At 43.0% G+C, this 21,439-nt stretch overlaps 1 pseudogene across 1 annotated transcript; it reads left to right on the top strand.

The window, feature by feature from the left end:
- The first annotated feature begins 7,730 nt into the window (after nucleotides 1-7,730).
- On the top strand, nucleotides 7,731-16,398 carry LOC101726385 (dnaJ homolog subfamily C member 14 pseudogene; annotated as a pseudogene). The gene is made up of 3 exons (XR_015452891.1): nucleotides 7,731-9,801; nucleotides 12,358-12,440; nucleotides 15,119-16,398. The product of XR_015452891.1 is annotated as a dnaJ homolog subfamily C member 14 pseudogene (transcript).
- The last annotated feature ends 5,041 nt before the right edge of the window (nucleotides 16,399-21,439 follow it).

Raw genomic sequence — 21,439 nt, 5'->3', positions numbered from 1 at the left:
TTCTCTTGAAAAGATCCACTGAGAGAGCCAGATTTTTGCCCAGTTGTCATTTATATTAGACACCCAACAGAAATCAAGACAGGTAACTGCCCAGAAAGACTTTAAAAAATCCCAATTCAAGCAGGGCGTGGTGGGTCACCCCCATAATTCTAGCTACCTGGGATGGGGTGAGATGAAGAGAGGCAAGAGGCAAGGTAAGAGAATCACAAATTCAAGTCCAGCCTGAGCAGCTCAGGTAAACGCTACTTCAAAATAAATAAAACGGGCCAAAGTTGTAGCTCAGTTGTAGGGCACTTATCTAGTATACAACAGGCCACAGGTTCAATTCCCAGGGGTGGGAAGGGAAGTACGTAATTTGAGATTCAATCTTGAACTTCTACAAGACCTAATGCTTTTCAGAAAGCCCAGTTTCTCCTGTATTTTATCTGTATTTTGAGGAAGAGATTTCAGGAAGTTGCCATGACCTCCTCTAAGAGAAATCTTGTCTATGCAGGGACTGGTTCCCCTCATTCTGGATTCCTTAAATTCAAGGTTTGCTTGGTTTTTAATTTTTTGTTCTTTCACTTCTGAACCTAGCAAAAATTCCCTTGAGAGCTACCAAAAGTTTGGTCCTTTCCACCCACCCTTCCTAGCCACCTAAAATCTTTTAGTACATACTATGTCTACAGCTTTGGACTACATTCACCCAGCCAAACCCACACCTACCACCCGAGCAGTGAACAACCCTGCCCCCTTGGACCTTCTTTTATATTCAAAGCCCCACCTCCTTTTGAGTGTGGATGAAGGAGAAGGCCTAGGAGCTGCTTCAGGCTTACAGCTGGTCCCTGACTGGCCCCACCTACACCTGGCTGCCCAATGCCCGGGGCTTTCTCATGAGGATTATGGATTTAATGAGGGACACTCCTCCTCCTCCTCACCTTATTCTACTCCGTAAAGGCTGCTGACTGAATTGTTAAAGATGTATTTTAAAGGAACATTTTGTTAAGCTCAAAAAGTGGCTGAATCAAGTTCACCTGTGGCACTTAGTCTTAATGTGGTAAATGTTTGGTGTGCCCTAAAGAATTTGAGGAGAAACACATGTAACTCTTCTGTCAGATTCTGTGGTTAAATGCCCTTAGCCTCAGACTATTGTGGATGAACAGCATCACACCTGTGTGTGTCCTTCAATTGCTCTTCCACGTGCTTGCATTCTGCAGGTGAGGGAGGTGCCGCCCTGAGGCTGGGGCTTTCTTACACTGCCTGCTGTAGAGAATGAGAATCTTTGGCACAACCCAGGGTTCTGGAAAGTAAATGCCATTTGTACATTTGGGGATGAAAAGCTTTGTTTTATATTAAGACCACAGCAATCCAAACCAATGTAAATGAATGATTTAATAAATGGACATGAGACAAATCTTCCTTATAGAAGAATTTTGAACGATAAACATGCACACTTCCCTCTGGAGGTAGAGTTTAATTCCCCTCCCCTTGAGGGTAAGCAAGTCTTAGTGACTGACAAAAAACAGTCCAGAAAGAGGAAAATAACAACTTGATGGTGAAGAATCCCTGTAAATATGACCTTAACCAACTGTTTCAGGTTACCATCACCAGAGAAAAGTGACCTTGGTCTTGGGGACTCCCTGGTATGACATGGCAGGAGGGGTCCTTGACCATTGTGGTAGCTTCCCAAACTCGGTATTCAACCTAATCATGACTGGCTATATTAGACATAGCCAAACAGAGGGACATGCTGCAAGATCCTAACTAGCACTCTCCAAAATAGGCAGTCAAGGTCGTGAAAATAGGGAAAGACTGAGAAAACGCCATTTGCCAGGAGAGACATGATGACTAAACACAGTATAGTGCCTTGGATAGGATCCCGGGCAGGAAATAACAGGAAAACCTGAGGAGATCTAAAGAAAGTTTGGAGGTTTGTTCTTAGTAATGTGCAAATATCAATCTCTTAGTTTTATGAATGACTGGTTATATGAGATGTTGATGTCAGGGGAAAATGGGTGAAGGGAATATGGAACTCTTTACTATCCCTGCAACTTTTCTGTAAATCTAAAATTATTCCCAGATGAAACATTTATTTTTTAAAAAGAAATACATTAAAAATTTCAAGATAAAAAGTTTAAGATAAAACGTGGACCCCACGCAAGCGCAAGGACCCGAGTTCAATCCCCGGTACCAAAAAAAAAAAAAGATAACATGTGAACTATCAAGGAAATTTTATGCTTATAGAAAACTGCTTTAAACCCTGCTTCTTCCAGTCTCTTCCTAGATGTGCTTTTCCATTATTAGGGTTAATGTAGAGCAAAAGCCTGAAAAGTTGCATGTGTAGCTAGGTGAATCCCATGGGTACTTGGAGGACAGTTATGAAGGGGGAAAGCAGAGTCTGACAGGCCATCTGGAATCAAGCTGGGATATAATCAAGTTAAAGGGAATAAGTCAGTAGATAACTAGATACACATTGACCTAGTTTATTCCTGTGACTTCCACCAGTGCTTTCTGGGAATTCTGTGATTCCAGCCACTTTCATCTTCAGTTCTCACAAAGTATCTGTAGTCAGGAGAAAGGGGTACCTCTTTTAAGAAAGCCAAGAAGCATCCACAAAATTGACAAATGTGCTTGAAAAGAATGTTTTTTTAAAAAACCTTAATAACCAAAATTAACACCCACTGTGGGAGACAATTTGATAAATATAGTAGTGGTTAAGAAACTTGAGTCACTTGTAGAAAAATGGATGCACCTTGAGACCATAAGGTTAAGTGAAATCAATCAGATGCACAAGCTTAAATATCACATGCTTTCTCTTATATAGGAAACCCAAAATATAAAGAGAAAAATAAGATAGGTAATAGGAAGTAGGGAGATAGATCTTTCTCAAAGGGGAAGAAGATCAGGAATTGGAGATGGAGACGGAGGGAGGGGAAGGGAGAAGAGGGAAAGGGAATGAAACAGAAATTAAGATGTGTTAGGTACATGTACCAACAACACACAAGAAATGAAAACAGTGCAAATACGTACTAATAAACAAATAATTTTTAAAGTAATGTGAATTTTAAAAATAAAAAGAACATGGTCTAGAGATAGACAAACCTGGGTTTAATTCCCAACTCTAATCTACTGGCTCTGTGACCTCACACTAGTTAACCTCTCTAAGCTTCATTTTCCTCATTATGAAATGGGGTTAAAGATAGGGCTTACTTACATGACATTACTCATGTGACAGGTGATCAACCTTGTGTCTGCGAAACATCTAGAACAATTCACAAACATAGGCAGCCTTATTAGCCAGGTCTGTACTACCTCCAATACATACTGACTCACATAATGCAAACAACAATTCTACTATTGGTCATCCTGTTCCACACAAGAAATCTGAGGCACAGGAGGATGAATAATTGGGCCAAGGTAACACAGCCTAAGTAGTGAGGCTGGATTCAAACCCAAGCAGACTGGCTCTGGGATCCCTCCATTTTGCACACTGCATGACATTGCCTCTTCTTCAGAAGAAGAAAAACATTCCCTTTTCTGTTATCAGAAAGAAAAAAAGAAAAGAGACAGGAAATGTCTTTTTAAAAGTAGAAAGTCCAGCCCTACTGTGAAGTTGCAAATGGATAAATAACATAAGAATGAATTTGGAATACCAAACTCATGTCCAGGACCCCATAATGGTAGCACTTGCTTCACCAGGTCCAAAAGTCAGTGGAACTTTTCACCTAAGGTCATATACTAATACTGTAAAAATAAAGCTTACCAAATAAGAGAAAAATTCTCCCCTTATGTTTATCCCAGTACATGTCCTTTCCCAGTTGATTGTCCTGGTCAGAAAGCTCAGAGACCAGACGGTCCAGTCCAAAACTAGCTACATGACAACCTCCATGGCAGAGGATCCAGCCAACATTCCACTGTTAATCATTCTCCAAGGCCACAGGGTGGGTCTGACCAAGTTTGAGGAGATTTCCTTGGAGGCGGCCGTGCTCCACATCCAAGGTAGAATGCAGCCACAAAAATGAAGACCTGGTTCTCTCCTACTTGGACCACCCCATCTCCAATTTCCTGCTGAAATACTTGGTCACCATCCTCTGGGTGCCTACTCTGAGCCAGGGACTCTGCATACTTTGGCTCACTTAACCTCCTCTTCACCTCTGAGATAGATACTGATAGGCCCATATTGTGAAGGAGAATACTAGGTTCAAAGAGATTAAGCAACATTCCCCAAACTACACAGGTGGCCAGAGGCATAGGCAAGGTTAGTGAGGATTTAAATTCCAAGATCCTGCTCTTAAGCGATAACTGCCACCATTGGGTGGTTGAGAAAGTACATTGTGACCTAGCAGGGCCAGTAATAAATTCTTGTGTTCCTGTTCTTTCTTTCCAGTGAGAGACTCCTGAAACTTGTAAAAGAAGAAAGACAAAATTCTCTTCCTGACATAGGAGCTATCTTTAGGGACAGAGGAACTGAGAGAAGAGATGTAGGGAAAGCACAAAAATTTTTTTCCAATGGTCTTATTTTCAGTTCTGTTACTTTTGAGCCAAATCAAACTGCTTGAAAATGCTAACCCACCCATCCTTTTTTTTTTCCATCTCTTTTTTATCCCCAACCAAAACCTGTGTCAATGGGGGAAGAAATAGGGAGGAGAAACAGGTTTTACACAAAGAACAATTCTAGCTCCAGTTTTCTTATCTCATTCTGAGCTGGACTAATTCCAGTAGGTTTTTCACTGCATTCTGATGGCTGCCTGGACTCTGGGCCTGGCAGCACAGAAGGACAAAGCTCCCGGGGGACAGGTGGTAGAAGGTAAGTTCCCCCACCTAACCTGGCCCCGCACAGCAGGAATGTATTGGTGGTATTCCCGTTGAAGCTTGGATCTGTTACCATCTAGCTCATTATTTGGATGAGGCTGGTGGTAATATATATGCAGATATATAATATTTTTTCAAACTTACAACGTTAATATGATATTGAACTTCAAAATGTACAAGACTAATTTAGATTATTTATAGAACTAGAACTTTGCAATTCCTTGCCATGGCTACATTTCCATATCCCCTGTTTAAAATGTAAAAGCAATTGCAAGTTCAGTAGTAACCACACTACACCCACGGAGACTTCCTCTAACTTGGCATTCACTGCTGCTCCCCTGGCTGAAGGCCCCACTTCCTTTGTTGTCCCTTTGCTCTGTCCTCACATTTGTGTCTATCATCGTCAGGGCCTGCTTTCTGGACCACTGCCCGCACTGCATCCAGAGAGATCTTTCTAAAATACAAAACCCTTCCCTCAATCCCCATCATGTTCAGGATAAAGACAAAACTCCTGCCAGGACAAAAATAGAGCAAGAGGCCACGTTCTTCTGACCCAGCCTCCCACCTGCCATCTGAATGCCAGTGAAGTCTGGCCCCTGCAGTTGAATCTCCTTATAGCATTTCTCCTCTCCTCTTCCCTCTCTTTTTCACCCTCCCCATCACCTGACTAATTCCCTCTTATCCCTCAAGGGTCAAAGCAAGTTTCATATTCTTCAAAAAGCATTTCTCTCCCCTGTCCCTGTCTTAGTCCACTTGTGCTGCTATAAAAAAAAGAAAATGGCATAAGCCAAGTGGCTTTTACATAGCAGAACTCTACTTATCACAACTCTGGGAAGTCCCAAACCAAGGTGCCATTGGATTCTGGTGAGAGCCTGCTCTCGGGTCCACAAGTGGCACCTTCTTGCTGTGTACCCCCATGGTGGATGGAGGAAGTGAGGTTTCTGGGGCCTCTTTATAAGGCTTTAATCCCACTCATGAGGGCTCTGCTTTCACCACCTAAGCACCTCCCAAAGGCCCTGCTTCCTAATTCTGTCATCTTGGGGATGAAGATTTCAACATCTGAATTGGTGGGGGACACAAACATTCAGACTACAGTGAGCCCCCAAAGAGAATGAAGAATTTCCTTCATTAGCAAAAATGTGAATACAGCTCCATCACCATGGTCCCTGTGTGTTTCCTTCACCACCTCAGGGCTCCAGGAAAACAGAATGTCTCATTCACCTCTGAATGAGACGTTCATCTAGTCCCTATAATAGTTCCTGCCCAGAAATGGTTGGTCCAAGTCATGTTTTTTGAGGCAGTGGAGGAATGCAAGGATAAATAAATATCTAGGGTGCTGTATCTAGAAAGAGATGCTCCAACGGTGTAATTGAGGAGAGTTTAATAAAGGAAGTGTTTATGAAGGTGTAGACAGTAAGTGAACCCATAAGAAATAATGAAGCATTCCTGCAGCCAGCTACAGCAGGAGCAGTGTCCACCACTAAACCTGCCAGTGCCAGGGGAAATAGCAGAGAAACCCAGAGCCCAGAGAAAGCTACCTGCATGAGAGACCAACTGACCAAAAAGGTGTGGCCCTTAGGAGGGGATATACCTAACCTCCAGTGATCTGGCAAGACCAGAGCTGAGAATGCCCGAACTCACCCTCCTCCCATCTTCCAATCTCCTGTTGCTGCCACTCACTGACTAAAGCAACCAGAAGCCCGAGGTCAAGGGCACCACTAATGCAGCCCCAATAGGGCAACCTCCTGAGGCACAGGGCAGGGTAGGGGGTGGGAAGGACCTGGAAGATCAAATGGAAAATATTTGACACAGCTTCTCTCCAAGAAAAGAATCATTACTACATTCTACAGGCTAAGACATTCAAGAATATGATCTGAGGAAAAATCTTCTTAGCTAGTAAGAGACTTGGTGCTAGGAAGAATAGCTTTGATCAGCCAGCTGTGATGAATAGTCACAGATTGGCACACCAGATTTCTTAGAGAAGAAGCATGTTTCTCAGGATGATAAAGGAGGTCTAGGGAAGGAGAACCAGGTTGGATGCATTCTTGGAGCAAGTTTAAGATTAGGAAGAAGACAATGACTGAGGACTAGGAAGAAAGACTTGGGAGCAGAGCTCAATTAAATGCGGACTTTTCCAGTGAGACTCTGGACATTCTGTATGATAAGATGTCTCCCTGTGGCCATAGAAACCCACAGTAACAATGAAAAAAAGTGATGTGCCCAGTGTGAATGTATTTCTTATAAAAGGGATTAAATTTGTACCAAGATTAGTACAGGCTGCCAAAGGGCAGAGTTCAAGAAGAAAGGTACATTTCTTAGTTAAGCAGAGAAGAAACTGGGTTTCCAAGAAGCAAAGGGCCTGACCCCAGGTCACATGCTAGATGGCCCAGAGCAGAACTCGGGTCCTGCTGGGTCATTTTTAGAATTTATAGGTTCATGCTAACACAAGGACTGGAATTTATGGAATAGATACTATCTGTTAACAGCTTTAAGTGGGTTATCTTGTCTAATCAAAGGAACTCAAGAATGTTTCTGTTACTATTCCAAATTAAAGATGAAGAAATGCTGGGCATGGTGGCATGCACCTGTGATCCCAACTCTTGGAAGGCTGAGGCAGGAAGATCGCCAGGAGTTTCAAGGTCACATAGTGAATTCAAGGCCAGACTGAACTACACAGCAAGACCCTGTCTCAAAAAAAGATGAGGAAATACTGTGATGAATGTAAACACGAGCAAACATGTACTATTAAAAATCTTCAAAATTTAAAAAAATGTTTAAAGATGAGAAAACAGATCAAAAAAATAAAACAACTGCCCAGGGGAGCTGCTGTAGCTCCCCCTGGCCCCAAGGCCCAGCTGCTCAAGCGGGAGGAGTTACCACCACTCTTCCACACCAGAACTTACCTTGATGGCTGTGACCTAAAACCCTCAGGAATCCCCATGGCCTAGAGGCACCCAGGAGAAAGAGGGTTGTGTGGAGCCCACCACAGCGGTGGTGCCTCACTCAGGACTTTTGGACCCTCCTCAAATCCTGAAATATTTGCATCCTCAGGACTCAGGGACTCAGCAGAGACTGCTCCAAATGGTACCCGCTGCTTCCCAGAACACTCTGGTCCTAAGTACACACAGCCCCCAAATCCTGCCCACTGGTCGGATCCAAGCATGGCTCTCCAATGGATCCAGAACCACCTGGGGAAGAAGAGGACCCTGATCAGAGTGAGGCATCTTCAGAAGAAGAGTCAGGAGTGGACCAGGAACTCTCAAAGAGTGAGGCAGTGTACCATGAGGATGGGAACTCTTCTTTTCTTTCCATTCCATCTGGTTGTAACTGTCAGGGAGTCCCTGGAATCCCACAAGGGCCTTACTCTGAGGGAGGAGATGGCTCTTCTAGCAACGTTTGCCACCACTGTATGTCTCCAACCATGGGGGAAGATGAAGAATTGGAAAAGAAATATGATGATGAGGAACCTCTTAAATTTCCAAGTGAATTTTCATGGGTGTCCAGCAGAAAGAAACCACCACCACCATTCCTTCTGACCAAGGAGGATAATCAGAGGAGAGTGGACGCCGAGATCCCAGGGCCCCTGGTCAACATCGGCTGGGCTGGAAACAAAGTCAGACAGATAAGTGCAGAGGTCTGGGGTTGTAGGGAGCAGAAGAACTATGTCAGCTTGTATAGGCAGGCTTCTGGTGGTTGATTGAACTGCTGGTGTTGGTGGAAGAGCACATGGAAACTTGTGGCCATCTCATCTATGCACGCAGGCAGCTGAAAGGCAGTGATTTGGTACTTTGTCAAGTTTGGGTGGAAGCCTGGGCAGAATGGCTGGGGGGCTGGGCCCAGATAGTGTTCCAATTTCTAAACCAGAGGTTTTGCTATGGGGCAGGGCTGTTCACCCATTTTCTTAGCCTAATGGGTGCTTTGCTGTTCCTGGATCTAGCCCTCCTTTTGGGCTGTCTCACGTTGGGCTGGCAGTTTCTGGTGGGCTTGGGTGACCAGTTAGGCTGGAGGGATAAGGCTATGAGGCTCTTTTCTTGGCTGGATTCTCCCACCTTACAGCACTGCTTCACTCTGCTGAGAGATAGGCCACAGCAGCAGTTGGTAAGAATAGTTCAGTGGTGTTGGCTGGAGTTGCTCTGGTTCAAGCAGAGGACTAATAGCCAAGGGAATACACCTGTAGCTAGTGGGCAGTACTGCCAGCCTGAAGAGGAAGTGGCTCGACTCTTGACCATGGCTGGGGTTCTTGAGGATGAGCTAAACCCTTTCCATGTGGTGGGGGTTGAAGCCACAGCATCTGATACTGAACTAAAGAAGGCCTATAGGCAGCTGGCAGTGATGGTTCATCCTGATAAAAATCATCATCCCCAGGCTGAGGAGGCCTTCGAGGTTTTAAGGGCAGCTTGGGACATTGTCAGCAACCCTGAAAGGCTGAAATATGAGATGAAATGAATGGCAGAGAATGAGCTGAGCCAGTCAGTGAATGAGTTTCTGTCCAAGCTGCAAGATGACCTCAAGGAACCAATGAATACTGCGATGTGTCGTTGATGCCAAGGAAAGCATAGGAGGTTTGAAATGGACCAGGAATCTAAGAGTGCTAGATACTGTACTGAGTATAATAGGCTGCATCCTTCTGAGGAAGGAGACTTTTGGGCAGAGTCAAGCATGTTGGGGCTCAAGATCACCTACTTTGCACTGATGGATGGAAAGGTCTATGACATCACAGAGTGGGCTGGATGTCAATGTGTGGGAATCTCTCCAGATACCCACAGAGTTCCCTATCACATCTCATTTGGCTCTTGGATCCCAGGCACCAGTGGTCAGCACAGAGCCCCCGCAGATGCCCCTCCTGCTGAACTTCAGGATTTCTTGAGCTGAATCTTTTAAGTACCCCCAGGCCAGATGTTCAGTGGGAATTTCTTTGCAGCTCCTCAGCCTGGCTGTGGGGCCACTGCAGCCTCCAAGCCCAACAGCACAGTACCCAAGGGAGAAGCCAAACTGAAGAGGCAGAAGAAAGTGAGGAGGCCCTTCCACATTGACTCCCCTTCTCTACTTTCCTCAAATCGATATCAGGGAGTCGAAAGGGCTGTGTACAGCACAGAATGGAGTTTAATTTGTTTATTTTAAAATATTTTTAAAAGGGAAAATTTTAAGCTTAAATTGTTCACTAGTACTTTAGGAAGCCCCTAAACAAGTATCCCTCTTCCCCAGTACCCAGGAACTGAAACTTGTCTTCTGACAATACCAAAGAAATAGAGATGGCTAGAGCAAAGGACCTAGGGCCTGGACCTGGGCTGGACAATATATCCCTTTGAGGGGTGGGAAGTGAATATTTCTCTGGGGTTGGAATGCCTTTGTCATGTCATTTGCCTTTAGAGCATATGGTCCCTCACCCTTTTAAACTATGAGTCTATCTTATTTCTTGGTACATTTTGGGGGGAGTCTCCATTACCCTGATAAACTAGTTAAAAGACAGAACAAGGAAGCATGTAGCCCTAATTTTGGAGATGCATAGTTCAGAAAATGGAAACTCTGAATTTTTTCTGACTTTCACCTTATGGGTAAATCACCCAACTGCAGGCTTGTTGTTGCAAGAATGGCCAAAATTAATAATTTTTAAAAAGCAGACTCATATCCTCTGCCCTTGGGTAAGGGAGAATGGCAAGGGAGTTCTCACAAGCCCCCTTGTTATCCAAGGGTTTGTATTTTTTTTAGTTTGTTCATATTTGTATGTACATATCTATTTAAATCCAGAGGATTATCTTTCCATAAATATATAACTGGCAAAAAAAATAAAAAATAAAACAACTAAAATAAGAACCAAGATACATCATGTAAAGGTTCGAGTTCCCAATGAGAAATGTAAATGTATGGTATACCTAAAATGTACTGAAAAAAGAATTTTAAAAAATAAATAAAACAACTTTCCCACAGTTGCATGATGAGTAAATTCAAACTTAGGCAATTTGCATATCTAGATAATCTCAATAGCCATCCTGAATACATCTACACATTTTAAGTGCTTAAGAAGGGAGGATTCATACCTCTTTCAATGAAGACTTGGAATTGTTTTTTTGAATCTGGGTTGCTTCTAAATTAGAAAATAATATGGATCTGTCATCATGAGGCTCCTGTGAATTTAGTCCCAATTCCGGCCATCCTGCACAGCACAATAGCTGCTATACTTGTGGTTTTCAAATTTCTCTCTGAAATGAAACTGCCAGTCTCAGCTTTGGACCCCCACAGAGCTCGTCAGAAAGACGTATGTCAGCAGCGGTCCCCTGTGACAATCTCAGCAACCCCTCGTCTCACACTTGATCCTCCCTGCAGGCCAACTCCAGGCCCAGGAGCATAGGAGGGGAGCAAAGGCTTTTTAAATAATGAAAGGGAGAGGAAATATTATTATGCTTTGTGGTTCATGTTCATAACAGGAATTTCTTGGAACTATTACTATCTAATAAGAGCAATGTTCTACCTCTATCTGAAACATTCTTCATGAGCACTGTGGTCTAAAATGCTAGTTCGACATCTTAGACTTTTCCTTAAAACATTTTATCCATCATTGTCAAAGTGGTTTTTAAGATCGTTATTACATTTCACATCATCCATGAGTTTTAAGAAGGTATTCTTATTGCCTTTTATCTACAGTAACAAAATGTCCCTCAGGAAACAACATGACTTCTCTGCATCATAACTCAGTGGCAAAACTGGAACCTACAGCCAGTGTTCCTGACTCCATGTGAAAATAATCCATCTCCTAAAAATACCGTGTTTCGTTCTCCATGTGTCCAAAACCACCCGTAACTACAGGATTCATTACCAGTTTGTTAATGCTATATACTGAGGCAAGAAATCAGCACCAAACTTCCATTACAACCCACAACCCAGTAGGCAGAAACATTTGCTTTAGAGTCAAAAAGAACCAAGTTTGAATCCCTGCTCCATCACTCACTAGCTGGAAATTCTGGGGTAGACGTCACTGAGTCTTGGTTTCCTGTAAGATGGTAGACATGCTAGTTGTCAGCCCACTATCAACTCCCCTTTCTCTCCTGCCAGAAACCTGACTTGGTTTGGGGAATTGGTGTGCACAGGTGGAAATGCCTGTTTCTCCAGACTCTCAGCCAGGGCTGCCCATCTCTCTCCCATATGACAACATTCTGGGCAAAGAGTCATAGCCTGAGGGTTTCTGAAGAGCTTTGCTTCCCTCCATAAGCACCCACCTCACCACCTCTTACCTCCCTCCTTGATTCCACCTGCCATTTTTCTTTTTCTTTTTTTTTCTAGACTTGAATACTTATTTCCCTTTATAGTTCCATTACATTGTTTCTTGAATGAAAAAATAACTAGCTAACTAGTTCCAATGTGAATTCTTTCTTCAATATCAGCCAAAGATGGCTTTCCCAACCCCTCTCTCAGCCCTCTCCAGAGAGCCTGTGTGTCCAAGCCCAATTTGTAAACCAGAAGTTTTGATGTAGTTATGTTTTCAGAATCTCTCCACTTTTTTAGAAATGAATTACACTATCTGCAGGTGATCCAAACATGTGTTCCTGATCTCTCTCTCCCTTGCCTTAGTCCTAAAGATGTTCCATACCATCTCCAAAGAGGAAACTAAAGATGTTCTGCACCATCTCTTCCAGAGGACATACAAAAGGAAGGTCAGTCCTCTTCTCTCTCTCTCTTCCGAATCCAATCTGCTCCTCTCTGCTATGCTTTCAACTGAGGAAACTGATTTGGACTCCACTGATAGGGCTTCTGTGCTCTCTGGCTTTTGGTTGAACCAATGAGGAGCCCAGGCAGAGATTGGAGGGAAGAGTATGAGATTAGGGTATTTATTCCCTGGGCTCCTTCTCTCAGGGGGTGTCCTCTTAACCAGCTCACACATCTTCTCAAGCCATCTTTTTACATCACCCTTTTTACTGGCTTCCAGCAACCCTACCCTCCTCTTATCTCTTTGGGCCTAATTTTTTTACAGCTTTGCTATTTCTGGCCCTGACTTACTGTACATTCCCTTATGATTTCCCTATAGCCCACCTGACCTTCAGAAATAGTCCTGTTATTAAATCCTAATTTAAGTGTGTCTGTTTCTCTGAGAACACTGATGCAGATGAGAACATCAAACTGGTCCATTTATGTTCCTAAATAGTGTCCCGCAGGTTTCTCAGGGTCCAGAGTCCCCACCCTGAAGGGATAGGAATGAAAGGGAGAGAATTCCCTGGACTACAGCTCCACAAGGCAGTGTTCTCCTATTCTCTATCCCAGTGGTGGCAAATCTATGGCACACATGCTGCACTGGGCTGTTTGTTACCATTGAAAGCTCTAAAAGGTTCGCCATCACTGTTCATTCCAGTCTCCCAAGTGACAATGAGTGAATGTGCTTGTGGGTGCTAATGGGGGGAGGCAGCCAGGGTGTTTAATAGTCCTCTATAAACATACTGCATCCTCTGGTCATCTCTCTAGATAATGCCCACTGGGCCTCATACCCCAAATACTCCATTGCTGTCCCACAGACAGCAATTAATTAAATTAATTAAATGGAGCAAATTTGCCTAGGGAATGTAGGCTCTACTCCATTATTTCACATACAGGTTTTAGGCTTTTGACATTTAAAATCATTTCTGACTGGGATATATAACTTTAGTTTGCCCTGGGGCTTGGATAAATGCAAACTTCTTGCTAAGATTGGAAAACTCAGGGAGTGAAAATACATGAGTACCCTTTTCTAGGTTTAGTCTTCAGCTTTTCATGCCTTAAAACTGCTTTTTGGGGACCTTCAGTAAACACTGATTTCACAAAGACTATGCACTCTAACGAAAAAGAAATTTCTAGGTAAGCTAGAATACAAACTCTCTTATTGATAAGACCTTATTGAGAACTTATATATAAGTTATGGGAATCAAGCAATAAAAGTAGTATTAGTTAGCTGAAAGTAACAGAAAAAAAACAATGGGTTAAACTATAACACATTATTTATTTTTCACTAACAAGAAAAGAGAGTAAACTCATCAGTATCATCAAGAATTACACCTGTTAGCATGTTTGCTTATAGCCTCATAAGTGCAAGGTACCTGGCTGGCTGCTACTCCAAACATTAAAACTGCCTTCTGAATCAGAAAACATTAGCTACAGTGTTCTGTCTCTCTCTCTCTCTCTCTCTCTCTCTCTCATCTTGAAGATTTGTCTTTTCATCCAGCTAGCTTCTCAGATGCCCCATTAACCAGAACTGAATTACATGGTCTTTCACTTGTCAGGGAGGCTGGAAAAGCAAATATCTAACTCTGTAGCAATGCTCTATGGAATAAGAGATTTGGAAATCCCCATGGATAGTGTGGCAGTAGTGAGGGTCAAAAAGAACTTGCTGTTGAGCTGTGAGGAACATAGGTGGCGGAAAGACTCTAGCTGCAGCACCCTGAGGCTATGCCATGCTTTCCTAGGCTATCCCACCAATACCACTTACCAGAAAGGAAGTGGTCTTACCAGTAGGTCACAACTGCCCAATGTGGAGCTTCTCTAAAGGGCTGTGTTCATTCCAGAGCTCCTCATTGGGTGGGTGGGCAGAAACTTATGCAGATCCACATCATAATCTGAAGCTCTCCCTGCTCTATTCTGCTTTTTCCTTCCTTTCCCAGGTGTCTGTTATGCATTGTAGTATGAGGACTTCCCTGCCCTATCCCATTTCCTACCCCCCTTATTGGTTATGAACATTGTATCTCAATAAACCTCTTCCCTCCTAACTCTGTCACAGCATCTGCTTCCTAGAGAAGATGAACTGATAGCAAAGAATAACATCAGTGTATTTGTTTGTATGAGGAAATCTTCAAGGAAATCAAATTACACTTGTGCTAAGAGAATGGGATCAGACTACTCTAACTAATCTCTTTTCCCTATAAGAATGCTCCCAATCCGGGCACTGTAATCTCATTTCTGAAAGGATGTCCATGCCCCAAGTCTCTGCTATGAATGCTGACAAAGTTGGTCTCAGATTCTCTCTCTTTCTGTTTCTATTCAAATTATCCCTGTTTGGTCAGCCTGTGCTTTCTTAACCATCCCATTCCACAAAGTATGCTACAGACAGGCTCATTTTTATTCCACCTTGGGCCCTAGAAGACATTCTGTTTTGTTTTTGCTTGGTTATTTATTTTATATTGCTATAAGGAGAATTCTCCAAATATGTGCTCCCTGTCATTATGTGTTGACTTCCCAATTTCAATTCTCAAGGTTAAGTCCTTTCAAATAGCATCGGTTCTGAAATATAATGTTATCTGAGACACCTTGAGTAGCTTCTCTTGGTTTTGTTCATTTAACCTTCATATATTAAGCATCTACCTTGTGACAGGCATTCCTGCAGGTGCTGGACATTCAACAATAAACAAGACACAAGCACTCTCCCAAGAAGCTCTCGGAAGCTGTTTTTAAACCAAACAAGTCAAGAAGAGGTGAAATTTAAGCTGAAAGAAGAGTGATCACTCCCCAAGCTCTTCCCATAACCTGTGAATCTTAAGCTTCTGTCCTCCGTGAAACATGACTTGAGATTTTCAGGGAGCATAACCTCTCTTCACACATTGCATATTAAACACAGACGTGGCTTGTCATTGTGTGGCACTGCCCCCAGACCCCTTTTGCTGATGCTATCTGTCTGAGATGACCTCTCACACTAGGGGTTGGGAAATAAGTAATGGTGTTGGGGTGTGGTGATTGTCTCTACAGGGGGCACACTCACAGCTCATTTGCACATCTATCGCTGTGAAGGTGTCAGGATGTGTTTGTGCTAAATGTGCTCATTCCTATTTATTAATACCTACCATTCCACTTCCCACCATAATTATGCAATCATTCATCAGTTCTTTCCTTCACAGTGAAAATTAACAAAGCTCAAAACAGACTTGACTGGATCCTAGACTGGATATAATCTTTTCTAAAAGTTTATAAATAGAAATAATGACAATCCTCTAGTCTAGCATTGAAGAAAGCCTTTCTCAGAAGACAAGGCTTTCACTCACAGCTTCCTTATCTTACCCCTTGCTCCTTCTGCAGGATTTTTTACATTCCCATCAGTCTATGTTGCTCCCTCTTTGTTGACCCTTCATTATTTCTGTCTTTGCAATAGTAAAAGAAGAAAACTAATATAAATGGCTCTCTTTGTAACTTCTACATTCAGTACTTTTTAAAAATGTATATGGAGCCAGGGATTTAGCTCAGTGGTTCTGCCGCCTGCCTTGCAAGCGCAAGGACCTAAGTTTGATCCCTGAAACCAAAAAAAAAAGAGTTCAGAATTTCCATATACATTTTTTTTTTGGTACCAGGGATTGAACTCAGGTCCTTGCACTTGCAAGGCAGGTGGCAGAACCACTGAGCTAAATCCCCAGCCCCTCTGAACTCTTTTTAAAATTATAATTCTGTCACCCTAACCCTCACTCAGTTTAAAATTTATTATCCTACTACTAAAAAGAACAAGGGAATATTTTGATCAAAGACAAATTTGTGCTTGCTTACTAATATTTGTTAAGAAAATAGTAATGAATGAAGTAGAATTTTGGAGAAGATAAACATTTAATATTTATGAAGATACTGTGGTTAATTGATATAAATTTCAGTGGATTAAATAAAGCTATGATTTTTTTGTTGGTGTTAAAGTATTATTTTTTCCCTAAATTTTCTCCTAATAAAGTTTCAGAAAGAATCTTACGTTTACTTCAGTTCTTACACACACACACACACACACACACAATAATAAAATAAAATAATATAAAATAAAATTACAATTCTTTGAATATACTACAGGTTGAGACTCTCCTATCCACATTGCTAGGGATCAGAAATGTTTTGAAGTTTAGACAGATCTGCTTTTTTATGTACTTTCTTGTTTTTCTTTGAAAGAACATCAAGAAAGGAAAGGACAGCAGTCTTGAGGGTGAGTTGGGTCTGGCCCTGTTCTTCTGCCCTCTTATCCACCCATTTCACTTTTTGCTTGAACATCCATGTCTGCTTCTAGGACTCCAAGTCTGGAAACTGCATAAAGGAGCCATGTCATTGAGCCCTCATCAGGGCTCCTGCCCTAAGTCCAGGCAACAGCTGCTAAGCAGCTGCACCATTGTGCTCTAAAGCTGTTTAGTGCAGGTGGCAAAGGAAAGTGAGATGAGCCCTGTGAAGCTATGTGAAAAATACAGACCCCTTGACAACAGCTGGCAGGTAGCATATCAGGGAGATATTTGTGCATTAAACTGGAGTATTTTAAGGAGTTGTTTTCCCCCACAAAAGTTATGCACTCAAACCTTTTCAATTTAAGAAAAAAAAATGGCTTTAAAAAAGGAAAGAGAAGAAATGTGGCAACTGGTACAACCAGGCACAGAGGCACTTAAAATGTTACTCCCTGTCATCTTCACCTCCTGCCCCTGCCTTGATGCCCCACCTGAAAATGGCATGAAATGTTTCCCTGGAGCAACCAAGATGAATGTTTGCTGTGGAGCCAGGCTCCAAGTGCAGGCACCACACCTCTTCTCTGAGTTGGCAGCTCCACTGGCCTTTGATCTCCTCCTCTTCATGGAACTCGTCAACCTTGCTCCTCTAATGTGCAAGATGGGACAAGAGTTCGGGCCAGGCAGGTGTAGCTGCAGGCAGGGCTTCCTCCAATGTGGCACAGAAAGGCTTTCGTCCACCCAGGCCAGAAGGCACTGCTAGCTGCAGCTGCTTACCCTTTCATCCTACAGGAAGGAGCCTGGATGTCCTGGTGGCTTAGGGTGTATATTCTTCAACAGTAGGCGAGCTGGAACCTGGGACTAAATGGAAGGTAAGCACAGGTCACTTTCAGCCCAGCTTTTGGAGACTATGCCTTTTCCTCCTGTGTCATTTAGTGACACTTTCCTCCGAGCCCTTTAGGAATTTAATGATCCCATTTGCTTTTCTGAGCCATGCTCTCCCTCCCCCATCAAAATGCTCTGGCATGGATGTAAGGAAACTCTCATTGACATACATTATTGATGGAATTGCAAATACATATTCACCTTTCTGGAAAACAGGTCAACAATGTATAAGTTTTAAATGTGTATTTCTTAAGAGTCAAGAATTTGCTTCTAGAAATACAGTATAACCTAAAAGAAGTGATTGCACAGGTAACAGAAATGTATGCCAAAAAAGGCTTACTACAGGTTTTGTTATCAGGTAGCTCCTTCTAAAAGTAGCTCACAAACTAATTACAGTGTTTGGGGTTGCTTGCCTCTCTTTCCAGAGCTGGATTCCATGTTCTTCCTGTCTCGACCAAAGAATTGACAAAATGAGCAAAAAGCAACAGCAAAGTTTATTCAAGAGAGTAAAGGTGAAGAGTAGGAGAGAAACTGGCTCTGCAAAGCAAGCTTGGGCTGAGTAAATAGAAAAAGAGAGAGAGAGCAAAGATAAAAGTACACACTGCACCTGGGAAACACAGTGTGACCGATCATGGAAAGTTCTGACAGCACCAGCTTCTTATGGCTACCTTTCTTTTATACTGTCCAAATCTTGAGGAAACCCATGAGAACTTCTACATCAAGGTCCTGAGAGGTGGTGCTGGGATCCCATCAGGTCTAGGCCATTCTATTGAAAACCTGCTCCAGGGCCGGGGATTTAGCTCAGTGGTTCCACCGCCTGCCTCACAAGCACGAGGACCTGAGTTCAATCCCTGGTACCAAAAAAAAAAAAAAAAGAAAAAAGAAAACAAGAAAACCTGCTCCAGTTCTCCAGAGAAGTCCACATGCAGGCCTTTGGGAACTATGTTGTGTATGTGTCTGAGATCTTGCAGTTAACAGTTCACACCTACTTTCCCAGCCAGCTTTGCCACACCCTAATCTCCTATCTCAGTTTGATTAAAAATACTGAACAGTTGGAAATAACATAGGTGTCCATCAGAAAGGGATTGGTTAAGTAAATTACCACATAAGCTTTCAATGAACTCCACAACCATTAAAAGTAAGGAAGTATACACTGAGTGGGTAGCTCAGTGATAGAGCGCTTGCCCAGCATGTACAAAGTCCTGGGTTCAATCCACAGAACAATCAATCAATAAACAAATAGATGAAAGGCAGTAGTTCCATATCTATTGATTCCATGGAAGGAAGGAAAGAAGGGAGGGAGGGAGGGAGGGAGGAAGGAGGAAGGAAAGGTAAAAAAAAAGAAGAAAGAAAGATTATGTGTTTAGACTTCAATAAAAAGATAAATATGTGTTGACCATAATATCTCTGAGAAGTAACATTTTAGGCACTATTTTTTCTGTATGGCTCACATTTTTACAAAGGAGAAGTATTAACAGAAAAAAGATTTTTGATGTCTTTTTTTAAAAGCTCTCAGGCAAATACACTGTATATGATGCTTTCACATAGACAACTTTTATTTTTACAGAGCTACAAGTTGTATTTTCTCCATTAACTTGGTCAGTCTTCACATCCCCATGAAAAAGGAAATGTACATCTCAGTACGAAGATAAATAATGCCATTCAAGTGGTGAAAACAGGCCTTATTCAGTAATTACTGAGAGTGGAAGAAGAGCTGTGCTCTGTCCTGATTTGTGCAGACATGATGACGGAATCTTGGGGGAAACCAAGTCAGCAAGGAGGAAGAGCAAGAACAAGAGGAAACAAGGACAGTGTGGTGTGAGGCCAGTGGTGTCTGCTAGCTGCCCATTCCCAGAAGTTTAGATTTTTATCTTCCACAGAAGCTGGGAGAAAGACCAAGCCCTGCCCTCCCTAATGATCACAGTTCAAACCAATGGCCTTCAGGTCTTCCAGAAAGACACCTAATTGTAGGAGATACACATATATCTCAAGAGGACAGAGAAAAAATTCACACTTGTAAGCCCTTCTCAGTAAATGCCCTAGAAAAGGGAGGTCAGAGACCTGTGTCAGGTGTTGGCTAGAACAAACAGCAAATTCTTTTCACAGACCCAAGACTGTGACAAGAGGGCTGAGTTGTCACAGGGATGATGCCCCCAGGCTACCAGAAGCCATGTTAATGTTAGTCAAGTCTCTTAGCAGAGAAGTTTGGGGTGTTGGTGCTGAGAGTCTTTGCTATTCTCAGTATCCCTTTTTCAGATTAAAAAACTCAGAGTGATTATGTGGTTCTAGCATATTGGAGGTGTGCAGTTCAGATCTCTCTTCCAGAAAGAACCTGCCATCCCATAGAGAGGAAGGTGGCAGCTGACAGCCTTCTGTGACAGCACCACATGCCACCACCACCCCCTAGTATTGGTGCCAAAGCCAGGCTTCCCCAGTGCATCATCAGCCAAGGACAGAGCTTAGGAACACTAGCCCTGGCCACTGCTGCCCAACGTGTGAATCCAATGGGCAACTCTCACTCCAACATTCTAGTTTAGCTGACTGTTTGTCACACCTGCAGTACAAAGGTTCTCCCTGCACAACTGTTCTTGTTTACATGTAGGTGTTCCCCAGGGGCCTCGTGCACTCATAGATGGATTTTGAAAGATGATTAGATTATGGGGTTTTATAGCTGGCTTGCTATTAAAAGGCAGGGCCTAGTTGGAAGAGGTGGGTCCCTGGAGGCGTACGTAGCCTGGAAGGTTGTGTCTCCTTTCCCAGCTCCTTTCTTCACTCTCCCTACTTCCCAGATGCCATGATGTGAGTAGCTCCTCTTCTGCCATGTCACTCTGCTGTCATGCCATGGGGCTGGCCATCTATGGGCTGAAATGTGAGCAAAATTATACCTCTCCTCCTTCAAGTAGTAGGCGTCAGGTATTGTGTCTCAGTGACAAAGAAAGTGACTAAAGCAACAGCCCTCTTTCTTCCCCCTTTCTCACTCCCAGAAGTACTCTTGTACTTCTGACTTCTCTGTGTCTGCTTCCCGGGGTACCCAGATTGATCAGTGAGGCTTGCCTCATTCACAGCTAATAGGTGTTCAAATCCCACCTCAAAGCAAAGTTTCTGAGATCCATGAGGCTATAAACCTGTTTGGAGATATTTGCCCTTGAAGCAGACTGAACATGTTTACCGAAAGGAAAGACATTCTAAAAGTAGAACAATAGGAAGAGCTGGAGGGAAACAAGAATTCAAATGGCTCCACAAAGAAGACAGACCACAGGGTCCTGGCTGACTGACTGAAACCACACCACATGGACTCCCAGTTCCCTTCAGAAGGTTAGGAAGTCATGCAGTGATGAAGCCAGGATGATAACACTGCACTTGGCACATATTTCTTTGATTGTGTTTCTTCCATTACATCTGCCTCCCCTGTTAGATTACGAGGTTCAGGACTGTGCTTTCTTGCATTCTCTATGCCTGGAATAACACTCAACATCATAGTAGTTCCAACATAATTGAATAAATAATTGAGTCCTGATTTAGCAGAAAGGTAAAAACACAGGGACAAAAGTGGGGTGATAAATGTTATAGCCAATATTTCCAGTGTGTGTAGCTGGCATTGTTGCAAACTCTTTAATGTGCATCATCTTATTAAATACAAGGTAGTATGGCAAGGGCTGTATTCAGGGGCTGAGACAAAGTCTAGGGTGCACAGTGTTTGTCAGGGAGGTCCTGGAGATCAGCACCAATGCAAGGGAAGGAAGCATGGAAAGAGAGAAAGGATGGAGCACAATGCGGGCCCAACAATATCTTCAGGGGCTGAAGGAAAGCTCTGGAGCCAAACTGACATATTGGATTGTGCTCTGTTGGACCAGAGG

Source organism: Heterocephalus glaber, unplaced genomic scaffold (genome assembly GCF_053883595.1).
Source record: "Heterocephalus glaber isolate CG9 unplaced genomic scaffold, H.glaber_assembly_v1.0 deba00001454, whole genome shotgun sequence".
Classification (NCBI taxonomy): Eukaryota; Metazoa; Chordata; class Mammalia; order Rodentia; family Bathyergidae; genus Heterocephalus; species Heterocephalus glaber.
The sequence above is the reverse complement of the archived record's forward strand: the minus strand, read 5'-3'. Positions and strand labels throughout refer to the sequence as shown.